The following is an 11021-nucleotide window of genomic DNA, read 5'->3' on the forward strand; positions in this document are numbered from 1 at the left end:
CAAATCACAAATTTGCCTCAGAGGGCTTTACAATCTGTACACATAAGACATCCTCTGTCCCGGGACATCGGCACACAAAAAACTCCCCCCCCCCCCCCCCAAAAAAAAAGAGAAGAAACCTCAGGGAGAGCAACAGAGGAAGGAGGATCCTCTATCAGGATGGACAGAAGTACAATACATGTCAAGTGTAGAGAATGAACATCATAACAGAGTTACAATGCCGGTTAGAGCAAAAACAAGTGACCACTGTCATTAAAAACTGCCCTATGATGTTTAATAAGCAACCAGTTACATTATAAAAATGTGTAAAACAAATAAATGTGCGTTATTGCATGAGACGGTATTTTACATGCTACATTTTGGAGTATTCTGTATTGTGCATATTGGCCATGATTCAGGCATATAATAACTACAGTTGTATGCTAAACTTGACTGCATGTACTTCTTCCACAGAACATTCATCAGATGGACACAAATACGGCTCCACATGAATCATAATGTTGCTCTGTATCTGGATCTTTGCCAACAAGTTCGCCATTTACTCTAGCCGAGTGATATATCAGCGATGGCTTCCAAGGGACCAAAAAGACCGTTATTGCAGATTTAATGAGTCACTGGATCAGTCAGTGGTTATAATAAATCAGGCCAATACATATCATCATAATTCTTCCACATTTACATGAAAGGTACACAAGTACAGACAACATTATCTGTAATTTAGCGTTCTTCGGGCAGTGTGAAAGAAAATAAAGCTCTGCAACGATTAAACCAACAACAGCCACTGTGTATTTTTTTACATTCAGGGAGTTTAATTAGTTAAGTTACATCAATCATCTGAATAAACTTGGTCTTGCAATTCCTCCACCTTGATCAGGTGGAAAAAAATATAAACTGTAGGTTGAGAAAACATAAACTGTCCACAGGAACCACGTGAAATTCTGACGACCATCAAAGTCCAGCGCAGGGCTTGTTTTCCCACTATATTTATTATCTATCTTTAATGTTTTGTACTATCTGGACCTTGAGTCTGAAATAAAAGTTTGATATCTGTAAAAACACGCAATTACCATTTCCTTTCAACTGAACTGAACTGACAGCTCAATGTGTTAGAGAAAGTAGTATTTGACATTTACATCATAACGACTCTTTTTATTCCTCTCGGTTCAGAAAAATATACACCAACTCGAGGTTGAAAGAATGATTGCAAAACACCACCCATCGCATTTGAAATAACAAAACTAAATCTGAAACCTCAGTAATTTGGCGCTGAGGATGCTCTAAAACACTTTAAAAGACATACTGACGGACTGACGGCTACACTGGAATGGTTTATTCATTCAATTCTCAGCTCATATAAAGCATGCATAAATAAACATACATTATATTCCAATGGCAGCTTAACATATACACGCACATAAATATTCAGAAACACACAGACACACACACACACACACGGGTGGGCTCTGCTCCTCTCAGACTGGTGACACACTCCATCAAACTGTGCTCTGTTATTAAGTAGTGCTGACACGTGTGCTTGTGTGTCTGTGAGGGTCTGCCTGTGTTCATAATCATACCAGTGTGTGTGTGTGTGTGTGTGTCACTGTCTGTGTGTCTTCACAGCATGTGGTCGGTGGTGCTCTGGTTTCCGCTCAGAAGGCTGTGAAGTGGCCTGATGAAAGCTCACACATGGTGGTGGCGTGGACGAGCCAGATCTCCTCACACAGCTGGACGGCACAACTTCCTGCTCCGTCGCAGGTATTTAGCAGGGACAAGACCGTTAGCAAAGACTCATTGTTAATGGCTGGATGCTGCCATTGTTCAAAAGGATGTTCACACTTTATTGTCACTCACGCTGCTCCCAGAACATGAATGAGCTACATCAGGACTTTTACATCGGATTTCACTTTCTGGAAATTGTGATAATTAATCTATTTTATCATCCTCAGTTTAACTCCAGTGAAATAAAATCACACTTCCATACAGTTGGGCGATAATAGTAGTTTGATACAACTTTCAGAAAGCGCAAGCCCAATAAGACGTGTTTTTTCTCATTATGGTGACTTTTGCTGGATACACTATTTATTACTATTAACTAAAAGTTAATGTACAGTCCAGGGTTTGTGTTAAGCTAACGTTAGCACTCATTCTGTGTTTGTTTTTTTAAAGACACAGTACATTGAAAGGAAACGCTGTGTCTGAATAAGCACTTTGTCTGATCAGGGCCAACTCTTGATCTCAGTTCAGCAGGGAGTCGGCCGGCTCGCCCGCAGCCGCCGGCCATCAAGAGACCGTCGGCCAGCCAGCAAGAGACTGTCGGCTAGCCAGCCAACGCCAGTTGTCCAGGATTGTCCAGGCGGCAGCGGTGGAGAGCATCCAGCAGGGAGTCGGCTGGCTCGTTGGTAGCCGCCGGCCAGCAAGAGACTGTTGGCTAGCCAGCCAACGCCAGTTGACTACATCGCAGTGGTGGAGAGCAGGAGCCAACGGCAATCACAAAATAAAAAAAAATCCAAAGATTTGCATAATAATTAAGTCAGAAGAATGGCTACACTGTTAAATAAAATTAAAAATAATTTAAATGAATGTTAAATTGTAAAAAAGGTAGAAAACCCCCAAATAAAAACAGTCCTAGACGGAGTGGCGTTAAGTTTCGCCAGCGTCCCCGTTGCCAGGACTACCAATATTAACATCCTAGTCTCTATTCTGGGACTAAACATGTTTAAATTCACCACCCTCGCGTCTCACCTTTACAGAGACATCACCATCTGCAGTGACACACTCCACTGTTCTCCCTCTCCTCTTATGCTGTTTAGGTCTCTCATCTTGCTCCCACATTTCCTTACACTTCTCCCGTCTGTTCTCACCAGAGACCGCCGTCTTTAAACAAGCCTTCCTGTCTGAAATGACTCATTATTTTAAGAGCCTCCTTCAAAATGCTTTTTTTTCTCATTTGCTTCTTTCTTTCACCTGTCTTCTTTCTTTCTTTCTCTCACACACACACACACACACACACACACGCACCTCTTTACTTCCTCTTTCCTCTCTAGGCCACCCACCCTCTTGCAAACTAGCTCCTTCCTTTTCCTTTACAATATCTGTCTCATCCTTTTATTACTCCTCATGATTTCCTACCATCATCATCCCTTTCACCCCTTCTGCTTCCATCCCTCATTTAACTCTAATTAAGTTGTGTGTCTGCATAGTTCAAATCCACCCGTTCCTTCCTCTCTAGCCCAAAATAATGACCCCCCCCTCCCTTAAAGTGCCCATCACAGAGTCACACTTCTGTTTATCCCGACCAGGATTAAGCACGATAAGACCTCGACAAAAACTAAGAGCCCCCAGAGTCCCCTTGACTACTCTCCCAGTCTCATGTCCATCACTAGCTCACTATTAAACAATAGGGAGCTGAAAGAACCAGCTGCAAGCCCCAATAGCTATGCTATTATAAACTCCCGCTGTGTGTGTGTGTGTGTGTGTGTGTGTGTGTGTGTGTGTGTGTGTGTGTGTGTGTCTTCTTCTTTTTTTTTTGCATGCTTCTACCTTTGTTTAAGCCCACATTAACTTTTCCCAAATGGGCAGCTTTTGATAATTTTCTGGCCTTCCACCCTCATTTTTAAGTGAGTGTGTGAGAGAGTGTGTGTAGGCTCATCTCCATAATTAGGGCAGACCATCCACACATGGGTCTCCCCTGACACTTCCCCTCCAAAGCCTAAATATTCATGAGACTCTAAACACTTTCATGAGCTCTGTAATTATGGCCAGAAAATAGACAGAGAGAGACCAAGACAAAAAGAGGAGAAAGTGGGAATCATAGTATGGAGAGCTCACTTCAAGCGTGAATATTAAAGCAAAAAAGCTGACAGTGTTGGTGGTAGACGGACGACATGCTGGATTCCCTGAGCTTCTCTGAGGCTGCTGGATGGTGGACAAACTCTTTACCAGAGTTTTGCAGCTTGGTCTGCTGTGTGTGTTTTTCCCCGGTGCAACGCAAAGTAAAGCAAATGTTTCCATCGCGTTATTCGCAGGAGTTTGATCGCGGGTTCATTTGTGTGTATTCGTGGCTCTCGCGTAAAACACGTCGGAGAGGACCGGTGGCTCTCTCCATGTAGACAACATCTATATATCCATAGTATTCTTATTCGTTATTTAATAAGAAGCAGACGCTTTGGTGTGTTTTATGCATGTTTGTAATCCAGATGGGTTAAAAACAATTAAAAAATAACCACATACCAACATTTAAAATCAAATATCCACCCAACGAACGAATAACTGCATGACCAAATAGTGAGGTCAAGCCTCACGAGCTGATATACAAATAATTATCTGCTCTTAATCCAAATGATGCAATATGGTGTTGCACTGGTAATAGGTGGATGGATATGTAGAGCTGTTGCGTCACACAGGCAATTTTCCTTCGACAGCTGTGAACAGAAATCGAACAGTCCAAGTAATCAAAATGAATATGGCAGTATTTTTCATTGTAATGACTTCAAGAAACAGACTCCCTCAGTGAATTCCCCATTTGGCTTGGAATCTCTGCCAAGTAGTGCTGAGGCAAAACACTCAAAAGTATACTCAGGCTGACATCGGGAATCCGCCTGCAAGTGATCTAATTTGGCCGTGAAGGTATGTTTCAGTAAAAGTAAAATCCCTGTGCTATCAATGTTTTCGCTATAACCCAAGTCCAAGGCTATGGTACAATAAAAACGTATCATTGGTTGGGTTTCCCACAAATATTGCAGCCCATTCCATTTAAGGCCTGAGAACAGATCTAATATCACATATAATATTAGTGTGAATATGATACGTTGTAATCAAACCTCAGACTGCTGTCTGGTCCACTTCGGGATTCATAAGTAAATAGTCGGGGAAGTCAGCAAGGATTCCTGGAGACAATACGTGAGAAGACTTCAAGACTTTTAAAGAGAGTCTCTGGCAGGAAAATCTCTTGTTTTCTTGTTTTCTTGCTTTTCGTGAAACAAATTAATCTTAAAACCCAGAGTGTAGCGAATACACCTCGTCAGTTTTCATTCCATGGCATTTTCCTCATGTTTTTTGCTCTGGCCAAAATGATCACATGCCTGCTTTAAATTCCAGGATGAGTCAGTTGATTTTATCTAACTGGAAAAGCCATCAGATTGTCTCCTGGAAGCCATGAAACCACAGGCAGACTGACTGCAGCACGAGGCAGCTGATTCAGAGCCGATTGCCCACATTTGACACATCGTGACGCTACACTGACACACACAGAAAAGAAAAGAGAAAAGAACCAATTAAATTAAGAGGAACACAAACACAAACACACACACACACACACACACACTCTCTCTCTCTCTCTCTCTGAATCACAGCACCTCAGACACTGCTGTCATTCACATGAAAATGAGCACCACTACTTCCACCATGCAGCCCTCTTTACTCTGCCGAAACCAAAAGATAAAGCAAACCTCCGATAGATCAGACAAGATATCAAGATGATTGGGAGCGACATGAAGCCAAACGATACTCGACAAGACGGGACACAACAAGGTGAAATGAGTCAAGATGACGGAGTTTAGAAGGAGTGGACATTAGCTGTAACTGAGGTCGGTCACAACACTCATGATTTCATGTCCCCTCGTGGGTCCTCAACTCCACTCAGGATGTATTATCTGTAAGGGGCACTTTGATCACTGCTACCTATCAGACAGGATGATGACATGGTTGTCCGAGGACATCAACCTCGCCCTGATGAACTGATGAGTAAGCTCAAACACAAGGAGAGGCACCAGCAAAGTTACAAACAATTCATGAATACATGACATCTCTGCCAGTCACTGGACTATCGGGAGGAAATCTGCACATATTACTGTAAAGTACACTGTTACTGGAGTTATCCTGTCATTATAACGCCCCCTGTGAGTCACCACTGCATCAGCAGGTACAGCACACTGCCTACACGCACACACACACACACACACACACACACACACACACGTGTGAGCACACACACACACACACACACACACACAGGTGTGAGCACACACAGGTTGTACGTATTTAGACCCAATGTACCTTTCAAGGGTAAGAGGAATACATCGTCTTCAGGTTTTTTTTGCTCTGCAGCCGCATGTCATTGACTTTAGAGTTCAGCAGTGCATGAGAGTGCTGTTTTCCTTGAGTAACGCAGGCACGCGTGTGCATGCATGCGTGCGTGTGTGTCCGTGCATGCGTGTGTGTATCTGTGTGATTTTTGTAAGCTCAGCAGTCTATCACTGACTTAACAAAAGGCTGCTGAATATAAATTCATTCCATCTCCCATCTGTCAGTGTAAGATGTACATACACATGGTTTTCCTGGACAGAAGAAAATAAATTACTCAACCAAAAGTGATATACAGCCATCCATCTTCTAAATAGAGAGCTGAAACAATTGGTTGATCAACAGGTAATTAATTGGCCTCGAACCATGCAAGCTGGCTCAGCTGTCGCTACTCAGGCAGAGTGACGCTTTAAGCTAAATACTAACATGTTCACAATGACAATGATCCTGTTCATTGTCACACTTTAGTGTTAGCATGCTAACAGTTTATTGCTTATTTTGTACAGCTAACGGAAAAAACAATACACACATTGCTGTACCAATCAACAGCTTTGTGAGTCTAATTTTGTTTTTGGAAGAATGTGTGAAATGTCAAATACAACGACTTCAAGGCAATAGCATGCATTGTATGTTTTTGAGTTTGAAGGACGTGTGTTGTATTCATTCAATCACACAATACATTAGTGGTCGTTGGAGACCCATGTGGTAGATATCTGCACCTTTCTAGTTGTTGAAAGGTGTTAATTTTCCATTTAAGTGTTTTGTTGATGTGTGTTGCAAGAAATGGTGATGGTTCCTCCCAAAATGTGGAAGGGGGGATTTGGGTAGGGTGCTTTGCCTGAAATCTATAACGAGTTTGCAGATATGTTGAGCAGGAGGTTGTTAATAAGACACCAAATGGTTGCTTGGGAGACATGTTCACTGTATTGGTCTTCATTGCTTATTAGTCCATTTATGGTTGTGTATGTTTCACGTTTGACCAGCAACATCTAATGAGTTAATCCTTGAATGGATCAGATGGACGGGTTAATGGAGGGTCGTAACGATGGACGAATAGACGGACAAGCCAAAATCATAATGCCTACATGCCACGGCTGTAACCAACAGGAAGGCATAAACATAAACAGCTTTGTTGAAGTTGGCCTATGTTATGAATTGGCAAATTGAAAAAGCTGCCGAGAAGGGCTGACAAAGGCTGACTAGTGCCAACGGTGTTACACACACACTGCAGAAACTATAGGGCCATCGGCCTGGTGTATCAGGGTCTTTAGAGCCACACTGCTAGCATGGTTAACATAGCTAGCATGGCTTAACACATCAAACAATCACTGGTCCCAGCTTCCCAAATGTGAGGATGTGCTGCTTTTCTTTGTCTTAAATGATAGTAAAATGAGTATCTATACATTTTGGACCGTTGGTCAGATAAAACAAAGCATTTCAGCAAAGTCACTTTCAGCTCTGGGAAATTGTGACAATTTTCACAATATTCTGACACATAATTACTGATGATGAATCAGTAATGAAGATTATTGAAAGTTACAACTCTTAATAGATAATATATGAAATCAGAAGTCTTTTCAAAGCACCAATTTAACACTTTTCTCATGCTTTCCAAAACACTGTGATCTATGTTGCGCCTTGATTTAGACCAGTTTGAGGCTTCACAGGTTCATATCTTTGAATGGGCTTCCTGTAGAGCCTGCTTCCTGTGGTACTGTGCTTTGGCACACAAATAAAGACAGTGGTGGAGGTGGGGGAATTCAAGTAATTAAAATGAATGACGGTTGATAAAAAAAAACAGCTCATTCGTTGGCTGCCTTTCCAAATCGTCTTGTGTGCCACTGAATGCCGAGCACGTTGAAACATTGGGTACTGAGCAGAAAGCAAATGTGCAATATGTCCGGCGACTGGTAAGAAATTAACCAAAAATCGAATTATGTTGTTGATTAATTGAGTTCACTTCTTGGCGGTTGTTGCCTTTGAGAACGGCCCAAAAAAGTCGCTCATCTCTGCATCACTGCATTTAAATCATTACTCTGACATCACTGCCACCCTTCTGAACAGCGATTACTCCAAAATGCTACAGGCAGAACTTCCACTATCTCACTTTAAGGATTTTTACCGCTCAGTACATAATGCCTGTCAGTATCTTTTCAGTTTAAGTAGCAGTGACAGGGTGTGATAAGACACAGTCAAGTTAAAAAACCCTTATCTGGCCTACGAGCTGAATCCCATCTGCCTCTCTCCCCACACTGACTCATAATGCTGCTTATTAGTCCCTCTGGAGGGATTAAGGGGACAGGGGGACATTTTTTAAAGAGGAGGGAAAACAGATTAGGAGGGAGAGAGCTGCAGGAGAAAGAAAAATATGCAGAGAATGTACGAGACTGGAAGATGCTATTTTTTTTATATTGAAAATGTAATTTTGATCGCTTACAATGAACACGGCAGGTGTGAACAGGAAAAAATTAAATCATTTCAAGATCTAGGCCGTTGAATGTTCACTTTCTATGTCAGCACTGAAAGTTAAGAATAAGAGATGAAGACCATTAAAGTTGAAGCGCTGGAGATAGTTTAGAAGAAGTGCACTGTAAATAGTTGGAGTGTAAGTTCAAGTGCTCAAGAGGCCAGAAAGAAGAACAGAGTGAAGATGTGGACAGGAGACAAAACGTTGTGGAAATAAACAGGAAAATAAGGCAAGTGCTGTGGAAGCAAAAGAAGAGGTGGAGAGTCGGGAGGTTTATGGACAGAAGACGAAAGGGAACAAAAAAGACACCGGCGGTGAGGTAGGTGCTAGTGGGCAGACTGTTCTAGTGACCGGCTGGTCAGATCCATCGAACAGATGAATGACACCCTGTCAATCTTACAATGCACCATTTCCTCCGCCCCCTCCTTTTCTAAATCTCTCCATCTCTCTCCCCACTAACAAGCTCTCTCACTTATCTCGACAGGTCATCCATCAACCAGCAGACTCTGCCCACCATCACACACACACAGTGTTGCCTAGTTGTTATGAAACAAAATGAAAACCAAACTGGACATGTGAGGAGGGAGTATGTGTCCCCTGTTTGAAATGTTCTCACTCTTCCATTTTTTCTCTTCCGACACTCTCATCCTTCTCCTCTGCCCTTCTTTTACACTCCATCCCTCTCTACTCCTCCTCTTTTCTCTTTCCTCGTCTCCCCTCCCTGCTCTTACCAGCTCTGTATTTCCAAAGTCCTTTCCATCTTGGCAGAGTAAATATCAAGACGTAGTGGCCACAGAGAGATTTGATCACTCAGTATGTGAGGAAAGTTATTGTTCCTTTACACAACAGTATACAGACACCTATACCTCTCTAAATTCAAACGCTGGTGTAGAATAACACTTCCTATGGTAATTGTATTAGGATATTAAGGATCTTCACAACACTTAAACAAACCCTTTTATTGAGAAATATTACAGCGTTTTACCTCATTGGGACTCTTGAAACTCTTCAGATTAAACCATCTAGGGCCACTCAGTTCTGGTTGACCTACTAATGCAAAGTGCGACAAGGGACCCCCAGATATAGAGATTGCTTCATTTGAAAGAGTCAGCCATAAAGGCTGACGACCACTGGTCTTCTTCTTGTGTCAATGGTCTCTTGGGATTTCTGATGAATGCATCTGTCAACGCTCCCTTATAACACATCCATGCCCCCACATTCAAACAGACGCATCGCATCCAGGCAATCCAGAGATTCAGTCAACCTTTCCATCCCATTACTGCGCGCTGCGATGACAGATGAGGTGCCATCGGTGTGGCCAGCGAAGTATAACCATGAGACAATGCAAACACGCGCAGTACGTCACACAAGCACACGAGTGCGTACACAGTCCGGTTCAAGTGCCTGAAGGATTTCTACTGCGACCTGTCAGGTCGTCCGCAGATTGGGAGGAAATAACAAGAGGCGACAAACTCAAAGTAACCCGCACCGCGCAATGGAGAGGGAAGTCATTTTTTCGCGCAGATCATTTTAAAACTAATCAGTCAATCAACGGCCTAAAATATTAATCGTAGATTATTTTCAAGTAACGTTAAAAGCGTACTGCTCACCAGTATGCAACTAAAACATAACCCATCGATCAGTCAGCTCATCCAGCGTGAACAGAGCAACACTCACCGAACTCGTCTCCAAACGACACTTTTCTTTTTGAGGATTTATCCGAGAGTTAGGACCAACCGACACGTCTCTCTTTATCCGATGATGACGATGATGATGACAACCTTTTTGCAACGATGCTACTTATGTGTCGGCGGAGTCGCTTTCTTTGTTGCGGTGAGTTGCTGCTCGATACATCCAGGCACTCGGACTACACAGGATTCTGCATTAACGCGATTGGCTCAAACTCCAGCGGTGCGTTGAGGGACTGCTCGTAAACCTAGGCTCTTGTTATAGCATTTTATAAGAGCTGTATACAAATACTACTACTTACCTACAACTACATGACACAACTAAATGTATCACTTAGACTTTGATGATTTAATCTCCTCTCAGTGTTTGAACTTCAACTTCAAATGCTTTGAGCACTTTCCCTTTAGCTGAGGCAGCACTTAGCACTTACACTTACATGGACAGTCAACCTGCTTCAGTTCTGAGACTGAAACTTGAACTTCTTTTAAAACTTCCATTTTAAGTGCCTTAATCATTTTCTTTTCAGGTACTTTGTTGTAAAAAATGTTCTATGTTGCTCTCATTAAAAAGTAATTTGTACAATTATTACTATCCCTAGAATTCCGACAGCATTTGAAGGTTTCATCATGCCCATGCTTTATTTCTGTTCTTGGGTACATACCCAGGCTGTGGTACCCAGCAGAATATTTATCACTAAACAAATCAGCGGGTTAAGTGGACGTTAATTTAGATACATAACCACAAGATCAATGGACTGATCTGCGGTAATATAAAAAAAAATCGG

At 42.3% G+C, this 11021-nt stretch overlaps 1 protein-coding gene across 2 annotated transcripts in view; it reads right to left on the reverse strand.

Moving 5' to 3' along the window:
* LOC117746932 (SPRY domain-containing SOCS box protein 4-like) overlaps positions 1 to 10452 on the reverse strand; it is a 61561-nt gene extending 51109 nt beyond the window's left edge. Inside the window, exon 1 of one of the 2 annotated variants that reach the window (XM_034556278.1) lies at positions 10226 to 10452. The gene's annotated coding sequence lies outside the window, so the exon portion shown is untranslated. The remainder of the gene's footprint in view (positions 1 to 10225) is intronic. The other variant, XM_034556279.1, reaches the window with a different exon arrangement.
* Between the last annotated feature and the right edge of the window lie 569 nt (positions 10453 to 11021).

Source organism: Cyclopterus lumpus, chromosome 17 (assembly GCF_009769545.1).
Source record: "Cyclopterus lumpus isolate fCycLum1 chromosome 17, fCycLum1.pri, whole genome shotgun sequence".
Taxonomy (NCBI): Eukaryota; Metazoa; Chordata; class Actinopteri; order Perciformes; family Cyclopteridae; genus Cyclopterus; species Cyclopterus lumpus.